Source organism: Pan troglodytes, chromosome 6 (assembly GCF_028858775.2).
Source record: "Pan troglodytes isolate AG18354 chromosome 6, NHGRI_mPanTro3-v2.0_pri, whole genome shotgun sequence".
Lineage (NCBI taxonomy): Eukaryota > Metazoa > Chordata > Mammalia > Primates > Hominidae > Pan > Pan troglodytes.
In genome coordinates this window covers 75,290,085-75,304,752 of record NC_072404.2, presented here as the reverse complement: position 1 = coordinate 75,304,752, position 14,668 = coordinate 75,290,085, and the positions used below count along the sequence as shown (strand labels likewise).

At 36.3% G+C, this 14,668-nt stretch overlaps 1 long non-coding RNA gene across 1 annotated transcript; it reads left to right on the top strand.

Annotated features, from left to right (window-relative positions):
- The first annotated feature begins 248 nt into the window (after positions 1-248).
- Positions 249-5,138, top strand: LOC134810441 (uncharacterized). Its single transcript, XR_010158477.1, has 3 exons — positions 249-1,916; positions 2,680-2,792; positions 5,047-5,138. It is a non-coding gene; the product is annotated as an uncharacterized LOC134810441 (long non-coding RNA).
- The last annotated feature ends 9,530 nt before the right edge of the window (positions 5,139-14,668 follow it).

Below are 14,668 nucleotides of genomic sequence, written 5' to 3'. Positions count from 1 at the left end.
CTTACATACACACATATGCACACACACGTGTTTGTGTGTGAGAGAGAGTACATATGTTCATTCCTATAAAAATAAATACACATATTATAGCTTTCTCTGTTTCTAGTTATAACTCCATTAACCATGATAAAAAAAATAAGTCTTTCTTCTCTTTATAATTTAGATATCTCTACAGACAGTTTTCTTTATTCATGTTGGGAAAATCTAAAGTACTTTTAATTTTTCTTCATTTATTTCTCTATTGTGTTATGTACTTTTACTGCTTTTCCCTTGAATTTTTATTTAAGATGTTCAGGCAAATAAAATAGTCCCCAGGTATAGTCTCCCCAAAAATTGGGGAGTCCAGGGATACAGATCCTTATCTAAGTCATGCTACTGAAGGACTAGCATATTTCAGGCCCAGGTTCTTCTATATCCTTGCCATTGGTCTCCTATTCCTTCATGGCTCATTGTGAATTCGTCTGTAACATTCTGTCATCTATTAGTCTTTCAGTTCTTACTATGTTCCAAAGCTGGTACACTGATTCAATCTCATATTCCCAGACCAGGGTTTCTTAACCTACAGGTAATGAACAATCCCATGTGTATCTGTTTTACCTTTTTGTTTCTTGGTCTTTTCAGTTTTGCTTTGTTTTTGTTTTATGAGAACGAGGACCATATATTTCATTTGATTTTTAAAGAGACCCCTCAAATGCTAAAAAGGGTCATCCTAGATAACAGTCAAGATCTTTGTGACAACCCAGAGTAATTGTGGACACACTTCCATGCTGTCCTGATGTCTTCTTCACCTATTAGGATTGAAGAGGAGTCATGGTCTGCCTAATGTTATAAGGGGCAAGACTGACAAGGATAAACTCAGATGAAGGTGCTCTTATTTAGAAAAGGTTAATATGATCTATAACATTAAAATTTCAATTAACCCTCTAATGACAATACAGCTGATTTTTTTTGTAATCTTTAATCGAGCTTAATCTCTCCTTTAATAATAGCAAAGATGATCTTGAACATTCAGAATCCCTAGACAGTAAAATCCTTAACACAGAGAGTGTGCAGGGGACATGGCTACCTATAATTCAGCAGTGCTGACAAACTGAATGACACTGGATAAATCATTTAATTTTGATGTCCCTTAGTTACCTTGCCTTGAAATGGGAATGCTAAAAGTTTCACTACTTCCTTTGCAAGGTTACTGTGAATGTAAAATAGAATAACTAGAAAGCTAAAATATATATGTAATTTATGTATCTGTAAGTAATGTGTGGAACTTTTAAGCCTTGTATGGGAATAAAACAAATATACACTGTACTATTCTATGAACAAATCTGTTGGCCAACATTCTGATATTGAATATTTATACGCGATATAATGTCTCCATTTATTTTCTGGACAGAATATATGAGATTTCTCAACAGAGGATTTCCCGTTCTCTTATTTAAGTATTCTCCTCAGTGTTTGGGAGGCTGTATACTAAACTAGAGAAAAGGTATTTGTTTGTAGTCAAACATAAGCTTTTATATCTACTCTGCCCTTTTACTAGATCTGGGTCTCTGGGAAGTTAGTAGGTCCTTTATGAATGACAGTGTTCTTGTGTTTTGGCAATACCAACTATAGGTTTTCCTAACATCAGTTTTGTGCTTTGTCAAGTCTCTTGTTTGCTTGGTTTAAATCCCACTTCCAACTTCTTAAAGTCTAATTATAGAATTGTCTTGAGTTTATTGATGTTTAACTTCTAGGGCGGTCTGTGAATGTCATCGAAATGTTGATAACTTATTCTTCTAGCAGAAAGAAATCCTCTAGGATATGCTGAACCTTCTGAAAATGATTTTCTTACCTCTATTTACAAGTATCTCAATTTTAAAATCACACTTCTCAAAGTAAAGCAAAAATAGCCAATGAAGAATATTTCTAAAACTCAAGTGAGTAAAAGCTGCTTTATTACAATTTTACTCTATTCACGTTTTGGCATGCACTTTCTCTTTTTATTTAGCTAATAATTACTCTTTGGGGAAAATGCATCATTTAAACATTTATAAAATTTAATTTTAAGACTTGATTTATGATAGCTTCTTAAGTGATTATGAAATGAAACCTATTTTTGTAGAATATTCAGAAATAACATTCATGTAAATGACTTCAGTTTCTCTTGTTAGAAGTATCTATGAAACAAAACTTTCCCAAGTAATTTTACTTAAGTTATCCTTGGAATGATAATTAAACACAAAGACATGGTAAATTGAAAAGTAAAGAAATTAAAAGGATAACAGACAGGTGTGTCTTTGTTTGTTTCTTCCTTCCTTCTTTTCTGAATTATTTAGGAAGTGTCATAACATTTGCAACTTACTCTCAGTAGATTCAGGATGAAAAGAGAAAAAGAAAAATATGCAAGTACAAATATAGCAAAAGTTTTAGCAAATATGTATAATTATTGTACTACTGTTTCAGATTTTCCCTAGGTTTGAAAGTTTTTAAAACATAAATTTAAAATACCTGTGTTTATCTAGCTCCTGATATATATCAGGCACTTTGATATATGAAGTGAATTCAATGTTGAACAAAAAAGACCAAGTCCCTGGCCTCATAGAGCTTAAGATATTTAGGTAACAGGCATTAAACTAATACTTACATAATTTTAAAAACCAGGGTCGATAAGTGTAATAAATGAGTCTGGTGCTTGTGTAGGATTCATGTGGACTCCTGCTTCTGCTGGTACAGTCCAGCACTGGCAAATCTGTGGCAAGACGTTCAGTTCCAGAGCCTCCATGTCAAGGCCAGTCTACTGGCTTCAAGCCAAGGTAAAGAAACAGCCTCACTTGGGTCTTCTCTCCTCCTCCCATTCATTTGGCTCCTACTTATCCTCGCATTCATGGGATCTATAACCCACTTTCTATAACCTACTTCTCTATATTACCCAAATTAATTTCAAATACCACTCACAGTGTAAGTACAAAATGTTGAGAAAAAACCTCTGGGCTCTGAACAAGCAAGTTTTAGACTCTGAATCAAAAATTCTCTTGGAGTCTTACAATGAATGGAATGTGAATGCATGCAGTGCATACAATTCTAGGGTCACTTTTCTAAAAGGAAGTTTCTTGCTTTTGACTTCCTCATTCCCCTTTCTAAAGACCAGAATGAGAGTGGTTGAGAGACAATTTTCCTCTTTCAATAGCACCATGCATGATCTTATGAGGCAGAGTAATTTCTCCACCCTGGCCATGCCCCTACCTCTGGTCTATTATATAAGAAAAAAATAAAATTATCTCTTGTTTGACTTGCTCTAGTTTTAGGTCTCCTTGTTATAGCCAGCTCAGTCTATATTCTAACTAACATTCATCTTAAGTAAAAATCCAGAAATCATAATTGGCTACCTTTCTTTGTTTTGTAACTTTTCTCCTACCATAGTTTATTTCTTCATTAACCTTTGACTGAACTGAAGTAGTCACAACCTTGGTTTCCAAACCTTTTGATTTCCTCCTCTCTTATTCATCCTTCACAGTTCTATCAGCATAATCTTTCTAAAGCCCAAATTGCATTTGCATTACGTGTTCTCCTCAAGGACATTCAAATGGCTCCTCTATTACTTAGAAAATAAAACATGAACTCTTAGCTTGGCATTCAAAGTACTGTAACTTGTGGCTTCACAAGCAATAGAGTTATGAAGTTACTATGTTATGCCCAAGTGGTTTTGTTGAGAGAGCGACACCCTCCTCCAACTACTTCACTCATTGAAATTCTAATAATCCTTGAAATTCTAATAAGGCTGCCTTGAATTCCATATATTTTATGAAAATCCTTTCTTAGTTCCTCAAATTGAATTCATAATTCTTCTTGCACTATTGAGATAAAATTTCGCTTTTACCTCTTTTGGATATTTTATTCAGTCAAATATTATAATTTCTTTAATATGTATCTATCTCTACCTCTAGAATATAAACTCCTTGAGGATATGCACTGTATATTATTTTTCTGTATCGTTTTTATTGCTATCACCCATGGAAACGTGCATATTTCTCCATACATCAGAGGTAACAAAAAATGTTTACTGAATTGAACTAACTTGAAAAAAGCTAAACTATCCAATTCTTTCCTGAACAAGAATGGTCATTTCTGTAAGCCAAGATACTACCAGAAATTGAGAGAGAGAGAATATGATTTGATACAGTCCTCCAAAATTGGGTGTTTGAGTTTATTTACTTTAAGCAAGACATGATTTCCATTTTCCAAAGGAAAAAAACCTTGAATATATTATAAGAAAACAATAAGGCTTTCTGGACATCAAAGAATTCTTACAAAATAACTTTTGAATTAGTTAACTATAAAAGAATCAGAAACATACAAATTAAGTTCTCCTTGAGATACACTGGGCTTAAAAATAAAGAAGAAACATGTTTAAGATTATATAAAGCCTACAACTTTGAGGAAAGATTTCAGAAAAAAAAACTGAAGTCTAATAATATGGTAAAAATTTAACTATAATGGCAAATTATTCAAACATTTTAACTCCCTACTAACCTTCTCCAAATGTGAACCATTGAACCATTTACTAAATGACAGATTTTTTTTTAGGATTATGGCTTAACTTACTGGTCTCAGTTATATATCTTCTCATTTTGCCACAAAATGCTAGTAAAAACTTTCATTTAGCAAGTGCTTACAATATGATAGGTATATTTCCAAATATTATCTTTACTCTAAACAACAATTCATGTTTCGAAAATGGCAGTTCCAGATGTCAGAGATTTTTTTGACTAGTCCATGCTGTCTCAGCATGTTTTCGCGTATCTTGAAACTCCTTCTAACTTCATATATTATGAGAAATCATGAAAGGAACCTCTTATCTGCCCAGAAAATCTCACCATATCTTTGGGAAAAAGAAATAATATCTACCTCATTCGTAAATGTTGTGATTAATTGGCCAATGTGTAATATTAATAATAGCAAACATCTATGGAGCATGCTTTATTATGTCAGATGTTGTATTAAGTGTTTTAAACATCTAATTTCAGTTTTCACAACTACATAAAGTATTTTGTTATCCTCACTTTACAGATGGAGAAATGGAAACTCCAAAAGATTAAGCAAGAAGCCCATAGGAACACAATAAGTAGAGGTAGGATTTGAATTTATATCTGTCTAGTTCCAAATCTTATACTATTTACTATGATTTCACATTGTTTTTGCTTCAAAAATTATAAACGATTCATAATAAAGTATACTACCATAAAAATTGTTTCATGCATTTCAAGTTTGAATAGCATATAAATTTACATTATCAAGATAATTTTTTTACTTTGGAAAACTTTTTGTTCATTTAGGTGAATAATTTTCTAACATTAATGTCATATCGAATTACGGCCAAAAAATCCCCTTTAAGTTCTTATATTAGCACTGAGAGTGGATGAAGAGAAAATCTACCAATTCCTTACTTAGTTTTATATCTCCCCTTGACAAATGGAAACCTCATCTGTAGACAGGCAATATTTAGCTACTTTATCTTGATTAATCCATGGGATAGAGTGAGGTTTGTTAAGTAAGCAATAACACACGACATGATGCATGTTACTCTGTAATGAAGCCATGCTTGAGCTGTTTGGTGATACATGAACATCCTCCTCCATCAGATGCTGTCATTCTGTAATAGCAGGAGCTTTGGAATTAGCCACTGATATTTTGATGCCCTCCATTACTGAGAATGTTCATATAAAAATCAAAATAATATGAGACCACATACTATGAAAAGTTTTGCTCTCACTCTCTCATCTTTCCCATCCAAGAGGCCCATCACCATCACTACTCACTTTTAAGCTTATCCTCTGGAGATTTTCTATCCAAATGCAAACAAATACAAACATAAATTCTCATTTTCCTTCTTTCTTACATGAGTGGCAGCAGACTATCCACACTACTTTGTACTTTTTTTAAATAGACTTTTATGCCTTAGCAATCTTTACAAACCTATGACAGCTTCATAGTATTCCATTATTTAGACAAGTCTATGCTTATTTAACCAAAAGTTTCTGGTTGAGCTATGAAAATATCTGTGTAAGGAGAAAGCTTATGTGAAAGAGAATATATAATGTCTACCAAATACACTCTTTTCTATTTTCTATCCCATTTGCAGTTAGGGGCCAAGTGCCAGGTGATAAGATCTGGCCAATAATATAAAATTCAAAGGAATGCATGCCACTTCCAGTCAGAGGAAGTGAAAACTCCCTATGTGGTTTTTGGTTCTCTCTCTCACTATGCAATGAACAAAGAGGCTGAATATTCCTGATGTTGCAGCTACAAGATGAGGGTCTTCATCAGTTCACATACGGGGGCAAACTTGCAGCAAAACTCTCTGCCACACTGCAATGGTCACATATGGTTTTGTTAGATCACTGTAATTTGGGACTTATTTTGATATTGTATAGAATCAAACACTTCGAACTGGAGTAATCCTTGATAATATTCAAGCCAAGAAGTTCTTAAGTCTCTGTGTTGACTGGGAATTTTAAACATATGTTCAATTTCATTTTCTGGAGAATCGTTAGTAATGATTAGATTCTTAAAAGGAGTTCAGAGCCTAAAATTAGCTAAATTTTATCAACATGACCTAACCCCTCATTTTACAGACAATGAAAATGAGATTGGGGTGTTGGTTTAGAAGGTGTGGCTGAGTTGCAGATCCCCTTCTTCTCAGTTCTATACCGTGCCTCATCACGGCCCAGTCTGAGGAGTCCAACTGCATTAAACTCACAGCCCTGATGGAGCCAGCTGTTGTTTTCTACTTCATAAACATACACACCCTTTTAGTAACTAGGGCCAGCATCACAACCTACTTATGTTCATACCCTTCTTCATCTCATCTGTTCAAGTACTCAAGCCAAAAATTTAGGATTTTGCTTTGATCTCTCACTTCACCCTTTCTCCCTCTGAGTAAACCTCTCCTACATATCATGAACTACCAAAAAATCCTGCTCTTCCTGTTTCCATTCATGACCTCTTTTGGACTTGTGAAAGAAAGCAGGAATAATGATCTTTTCAAAAAGTACATAGAACCTCTTAAAGTCTTCTTATCACACTTAGAAAGAAATTTGTTCCCAGGTTGCATCACTGGTCTCATCCACCAGAAAATGCTTCCGTGGACATTTGCATGATAACATTCCTTATCATTCAGGTGTCTCCTCCAAGGTCATCTTTAAGAGCGGCCTTCTCTGATGACTTGGCCTGAAATACTCCTTCCCTCTACCACTTTCAACCCATTTACTCTATTTTCTTAACAGAAGGTAAAATAATTTTTAAATTTTGTTATTCATTTCTAAGGGTCCATATTCCACTTATAGCATAGATTCTGTAAGACTAAGATGGTGTCTCTTGCTCAATGCCAAATCGCAGTACCTAGAACACTAGCTGGTGCTTATGAATGCTTAATACTTATTAAGTCAGTCAACAAATGTTAATTTTCTAATCGTTAACCAAGGTGTTGCCTTGCTCAGAATTTCTTTCATTTTTTTCTTGTATTAGTTAAGCATTACCCATCTTTCAAGGTTTAGGACCATCATGATGGAGCTCCTCCGCCTGCCCTCCGGATATAGTCCCTCTTCTGATACCTACGATAGTTTCAGTTATAAGGTAGACCTGTACTCTTGACAGTTGAGACAGTATTACTTGTGAGAAAACACTTTGCCCTATAATTCAGAAGACTCAGCCACATCTACTTTTGATTCTAATAGTATTGAGATATAGCCTTGGATAAGTCATATAACTTCGCTAAATCTCAGTTTTCTAACCTTGGAAATGAGAAAGACAAAAATAATAAATAATGATGATACTTCCTTTAAAGCTGCCCACTCCATCTGTGTTTTATGTAATATACTCAAGTTCAAGGGCATACTTCATGTTTATGTACACTGTAAAACATAATGCCAATGCAAAGTACTATGATTATTACTGTTGTTATGTATTATGTGAAGGTATAGTTTATCTCCCTGATTCAGTTTTCTGGGTGCTTTCTATTAGCACTAGTAATAGTGCCAATAGGAACACCTAGGAATGAACCCTTTCAGCTTTTACAGCATTTGTTCCAAGAACATTATAAGGGTGTTTTGAGGGCTGTTGTTAAGTTAAAATACCATTGCTTTTGCTATACCCACATTTTATGTAAATCAGAGAACTTTTTTCCTACCATGAGAATATTATATCATTTAGCAAAAATGGAATCCCATAGAGCCAAAAATTTAAAACCTTTCATCAATTTTCTGCTAATATCCATTGGTATCAACTAATAACTTTACTCCACTAGTTGTAGAAACTATGCTTTTCTCCCTTTAATTGGCCAATGTCTACAAAGAAATTAGCTGATTTTATTATACATTTTTTTTCACTTGATGTAATTCTGTAACAACCCTTAATTTAATCCTATCTATGTATGCTATATAAGTGTGTGTATCATGGTTACACAACAGGCTGCAAAAGAACTGCTTCAGAAACATATTGAACAAACTAAGCAATGAAAACTTGCTAATGCACTGTGAGTCACATACTGTGCAAGAGCAGTAAATTGCTTCCTTGGTGGTTTTGACAACATTGCCTCTGAACATAATTGAATGTCATTCATTTATATGTTTGCAAATAAGGTCCCAGTGACATTACACCTGGGAGTGTGCACACTTGGTCGTCTGTTTATGACGGAGGAGCCAGACATATGGCCTGTGGACTCGGTTTGGCCCAGAGCTGTTGCAAAGTCCTCCTACCAGTTTTCAGCCAGTCAGCCCCGTCACTGTGAATCAGCTCTGTCAAAGGCAGTGCTTCCCATCAATTAAGGAGGGGAAATGCAGCTTACCCAACTGCCAGTTTGCCAGGGCCTCTCAGTCCTGAGATGGCAAAAATACTTGAAACATGCAAGAGAATGTCACATGCTATGTAAATAAAAGAAAGGAGATAAGACAAGGAGAAAGAGAAATGTTACCATTAAACTTGCAAAAGGGAGAGTCTAGAAAAGAGAAAACCTACTGCATGGAAGTGATTAAGTATGAGTTTTAATACTTACTGTGCTCTAAAGGGTTTGTGTGATATTAGGCAAGTCTCTTTTACCACATTAGCCTTAGTTTTCCTCTCTGTAAAGGAGCTGAATACATTTTTCAACATTTTTTTCTCAATCAGAAGTATTTTCATTTTTTCTAACTACAAATTCGAAAAAAATTATTAAACAAACTATGTCTATTAATTTGTTTTCCAACTACTATAAAGACATCTACAACTACCAAACCACAGTTACTGATCAGCATGATTATTAACATGTTGGGTTGGTATAATTTCAGCAACAAAGATGTCATTTAACTTTCCGCAAAGCCTTGGAATATTTAAAATATCTTAGAACTATCTGTAATGCTCCATGGATTTATAATCTTCCTGTGAAAATGCTGTGTTTAGTTTTTCTTTCAAAAATAGTTAATAAATACTGAGCTAGGCACTGGCATTATTAGGTACTGAGGTAACAAAAACTGTTCTTGATGCATTTCCAAAGTGGTAGAGAAATTGGTAAAGAAAAATCAAATTCAGCAAAAATAGGAAATACAATAATAGACCTACAAATAAAATCTGGGATCATGAGAAGGCCTATCAATATCCTCATTGAAAGAAAAGAGCCACAATAACAAAACCCTATTTCTAGAGACTCACCTAAAAGGAGGAGCCATCTGGCCATACTGCTTACCAGACGTGTGCTCTATGGAATCAAAGCCCTGGAGACACTCATTCAAAAATAGGCTCCCAGACTTAATTTTGCTTGACAAACACAATATTTTCTGTCTCACTCTTAAAGATTTACAATGCATATTTGCATATTAAAGGCTCTAAGAAGTCCCAAAGGCAAAGAAACACATCTAACTTGGCTTGATATAAATTTTCTGAAATATTTGACCAAAGAATCTACTTTTGCAGAATAAAAAATAGTAGCTTAGTTTAGGACACTCTAAATATGGCTTTTGGAATAAACAAGACCATAGCAGAGCCATGTTTTATGATCACATTGTTTTGTGGCCCATTGCCAGTTCCTACCTAGAAAACTTCAAGACCTACAAGACAGGTATTATCAAGCTGCACTTTGGCAGTCTACATGAACATTTACAAAGAAAAAGCTAAATGAAATGCATTGAGTTGCTATAAAGATAGCATTAAAGTTGCTGCTCAAACATCACTCAATAGAGACACAGAATAGATTTTTTTATTTAGGTACTCATGCCAGGAATAATGTGTACCTTCTGAATAATTTGTTTGTTTTCTATCATGTTAACACCATGATTTAACTGGTCATTGTTGGCAGAAAAGATCAGAGTCCATTTTATGACTCACAGTTAGAAAATGTAGAGAATTCTATATGCATGTCTTGTGTATTAATGTTACTCTTGATTTCATTGTACTTTTTCTATTTTATTTTTCCTTTGCCCTAATTTTCTTATTTTTGAAATGTATCAACACTATAAATGAATATCATTTTAAGAATTCAAACAATTTAAAATCAATTAAAAATTCCACTTTTACCCTTCTCTACTTTGTCAAACCTCTCCTGCCTAACCGTATGCGCTATTACAAATAGTTTTGATGTTTCTTACAGTGTCTGTTTATAAAGAGAAAAATATATTATATATATAATTTTGAATAGACTTTATTTTTTAGAGAAGTTTTAGTTTTATAGGAAAATTGAACAGAAAATACCAAGAGTTCCCTTGTAGCCCCTGCTGCCCCACATGCTCAGCCTCCCCCATTATCAACAGTCCTCACCAGAGTGATACTTTTGTTACAGTTGATAAACCTATATTGAGACATCATCATTACCCACATTTCCTACTTTACGCTGGGGTTCACTCTCGGTGATGTACATTCTGTGGGTTTGGACACATGTAAAATGACATGTACCACCATTGTAATATCACAGAGTAGTTTCACCTCCACAAATATCCTTTGTGCTCTGCCTATTGATCCCTCTCTCCCCCTAACCCTGGCAACTACCAATCAATTATTTTACTGTCTCCATCTTTTGTCTTTTCCAGCATGTCTAATAGTTGTAGTCACATAGTATATATCCTTTCAGATTGGCTTCTTTTACTTAGTAATGTGCATTTAAGTTTCCTCTAGATGTTTTCATGGCTTGATGGCTTCTTTCTTTCTTTTTTAAGCACTGAATAATATTTCACTGTCCTGATGTACCAAGTTTATCCATTCACCTACTGAAGGACATCTTGGTTGTTCTATGTTTTGGCAAATATGAATAAAGCTGCTATAAATGTTTATGTGCCAGTTTTTGCGTGGACATAAATTTTCAGTTTATTAGGGTAAACACCAAAGAGTGTGATTGCTGGAGAGTATGGTCAAAGTATGCTTAGTTTGGTAAGTGGCTGTACCATTTTGCATCCCCATGAGCAATGGATAAAATTTCTTGGTGCTCCACATTTTCCACAGCATGTTCTGGATTTTGACCACTCTAATTGGTAGGTAGTGGTATCTCATTGTTTTAAGTCACATTTCCCTGGTGACATATGATGTAGAAGAGAATCTTTCTGGTAGTTTATTTCACATCTGTTATATATATATATAATGTTAATTTGTTAATGAGATCCTAGTCTATGTTTTATTTTTTAAGTTTCTTTGTCAGTCTGGGAATTATTTTATGGATGGGGTCTTGCTGTGTTGTCCAGGCTGGTCTTGAACTCCTTGCCTCAAGCCATCTTCCCACCTCAGCCACCCGAGTAGCTGAGACTACAGTCATGCACCACCACACCTGGCTAATTAAGTCATCTTCTAATGAATGTATAATATCAATATAATGAGTAAAACAGTATTTAACCATTCCAATATTGATATTATACAGTTTTCTTCTATTAAAACAAGGATACGGTGGAGCCAAGATGGCCGAACAGGAGCAGCTCTGGTCTACAGCTCCCAGCGTGAGTGACACAGAAGATGGGTGATTTCTGCATTTCCATCTGAGGTACCAGGTTCATCTCACTAGGGAATGCCAGACAGTGGGTGCAGGACAGTGGGTGCAGTGCACCATGCGTGAGCTGAAGCAGGGCAAGGCATTGCCTCATTCGGGAAGCACAAGGGGTCAGGGAGTTCCCTTTCCTAGTCAAAGAAAGGGGTGACAGACGGCAACTGGAAAATCGGGTCACTCCCACCCTAATACTGCCCTTTTCCAATGGGCTTAAAAAACGGCACACCAGGAGATTATATCCCACATCTGGCTCAGAGGGTCCTACACCCACGGAGTCTCGCTGATTGCTAGCACAGCAGTCTGAGATCAAACTGCAAGGGGGCAGCAAGAGAATGGGCAGACTGCCTCCTCAAGTGGGTCCCTGACCCCCGAGCAGCCTAAATGGGAGGCACCCCCGAGTAGGGGCAGGCTGACACCTCACACAGCCGGGTACTCCTCTGACACAAAACCTCCAGAGGAACGATCAGGCAGCAGCATTTGCGGATCACCAATGTCTGCTGTTCTACAGCCACTGCTTTTCTGCAGTCACCGCTGCTGATACCCAGGCAAACAGGGTCTGGAGTGACCTCTAGCAAACTCCAACAGACCTGCAGCTGAGGGTCCTGTCTGTTAGAAGGAAAACTAACAAACAGAAAGGACATCCACACCAAAAACCCATCTGTACGTCACCATCATCAAAGACCAAAAGTAGATAAAACCACAAAGATGGGGAAAAAACAGAGCAGAAAAACTGGAAACTCTAAAAAGCGGAGCACCTCTCCTCCTCCCAAGGAAGGCAGCTCCTCACCAGCAATGGAACAAAGCTGGACGGAGAATGACTTTGACGAGTTGAGAGAAGAAGGCTTCAGATGATCAAACTACTCCAAGCTACAGGAGGAAATTCAGACCAATGGCAAAGAAGTTAAAAACTTTGAAAAAAAATAGACAAATGGATAACTAGAATAACCAATGCAGAGAAGTCCTTAAAGGACTTGATGGAGCTAAAAGCCAAGGCTCGAGAACTACGTGAATAATGCAGAAGCCCCAGGAGCCAATGCGATCAACTGGAAGAATGGGTATCAGCGATGGAAGACGAAATGAATGAAATGAAGCGAGAAGGGAAGTTTAGAGAAATAAGAATAAAAAGAAATGGACAAAGCCTCCAAGAAATATGGGACTATGTGAAAAGACCAAATCTACGTCTGATTGGTGTACCTGAAAGTGACGGGGAGAATGGAACCAAGTTGGAAAACACTCTGCAGGATATTATCCAGGAGAACTTTCCCAATCTGGCAAGGCAGGCCAACATTCAGATTCCGGAAATACAGAGAACACCACAAAGATACTCCTCGAGAAGAGCAACTCCAAGACACGTAATTATCAGATTCACCAAAGTTGAAATGAAGGAAAAAATGTTAAGGGCAGCCAGAGAGAAAGGTCGGGTTACCCTCAAAGGGAAGCCCATCAGACTAACAGCGGATCTCTCGGCAGAAACTCTGCAAGCCAGAAGAGAGTGGGGATCAATATTCAACATTCTTAAAGAAAAGAATTTTCAACCCAGAATCTCATATCCAGCCAAACTAAGCTTCATAAGTGAAGGAGAAATAAAATACTTTACAGACAAGCAAATGCTGAGAGATTTTGTCACCACCAGGCCTGCCCTAAAAGAGCTCCTGAAGGAAGCACTAAACATGGAAAGGAACAAACGATACCAGCCACTGCAAAAACATGCCAAAATGTAAAGACCATCAAGGCTAGGAAGAAACTGCGTCAACTAACGAGCAAAATAACCAGCTAACATTATAATGACAGGATCAAATTCACACATAACAATATTAACTTTAAATGTAAATGGGCTAAATGCTCCAATTAAAAGATACAGACTGGCAAATTGGATAAAGAGTCAAGACCCATCAGTGTGCTGTATTCAGGAAACCCATCTCACGTGCAGAGACACACATAGGCTCAAAATAAAAGGATGGAGGAAGATCTACCAAGCAAATGGACAACAAAAAAAGGCAGGGGTTGCAATCCTAGTCTCTGATAAAACAGACTTTAAACCAACAAAGATCAAAAGAGACAAAGAAGGCCATTACATAATGGTAAAGGGATCAATTCCACAAGAAGAGCTAACTATCCTAAATATATATGCACCCAATACAGGAGCACCCAGATTCATAAAGCAAGTCCTTAGTGACCTACAAAGAGACTTAGACTCCCACACAATAATAATGGGAGACTTTAACACCCCACTGTCAACATTAGACAGATCAACGAGACAGAAAGTCAACAAGGATACCCAGGAATTGAACTCAGCTCTGCACCAAGTGGACCTAATAAACATCTACAGAACTCTCCACCCCAAATAAAGAGGATATACATTTTTTTCAGCACCACACCACACCTATTCCAAAATTGACCACATACTTGGAAGTAAAGCACTCCTCAGCAAATGTAAAAGAACAGAAATTATAACAAACTGTCTCTCAGACCGCAGTGCAATCAAACTAGAACTCAGGATTAAGAAACTCACTCAAAACCGCTCAACTACATGGAAACTGAACAACCTGCTCCTAAGTGACTACTGGGTACATAACAAAATGAAGGCAGAAATAAAGATGTTCTTTGAAACCAATGAGAACAAAGACACAGCATACCAGAATCTCTGGGACACATTCAAAGCAGTGTGTAGAGGGAAATTTATAGCACTAAATGCCC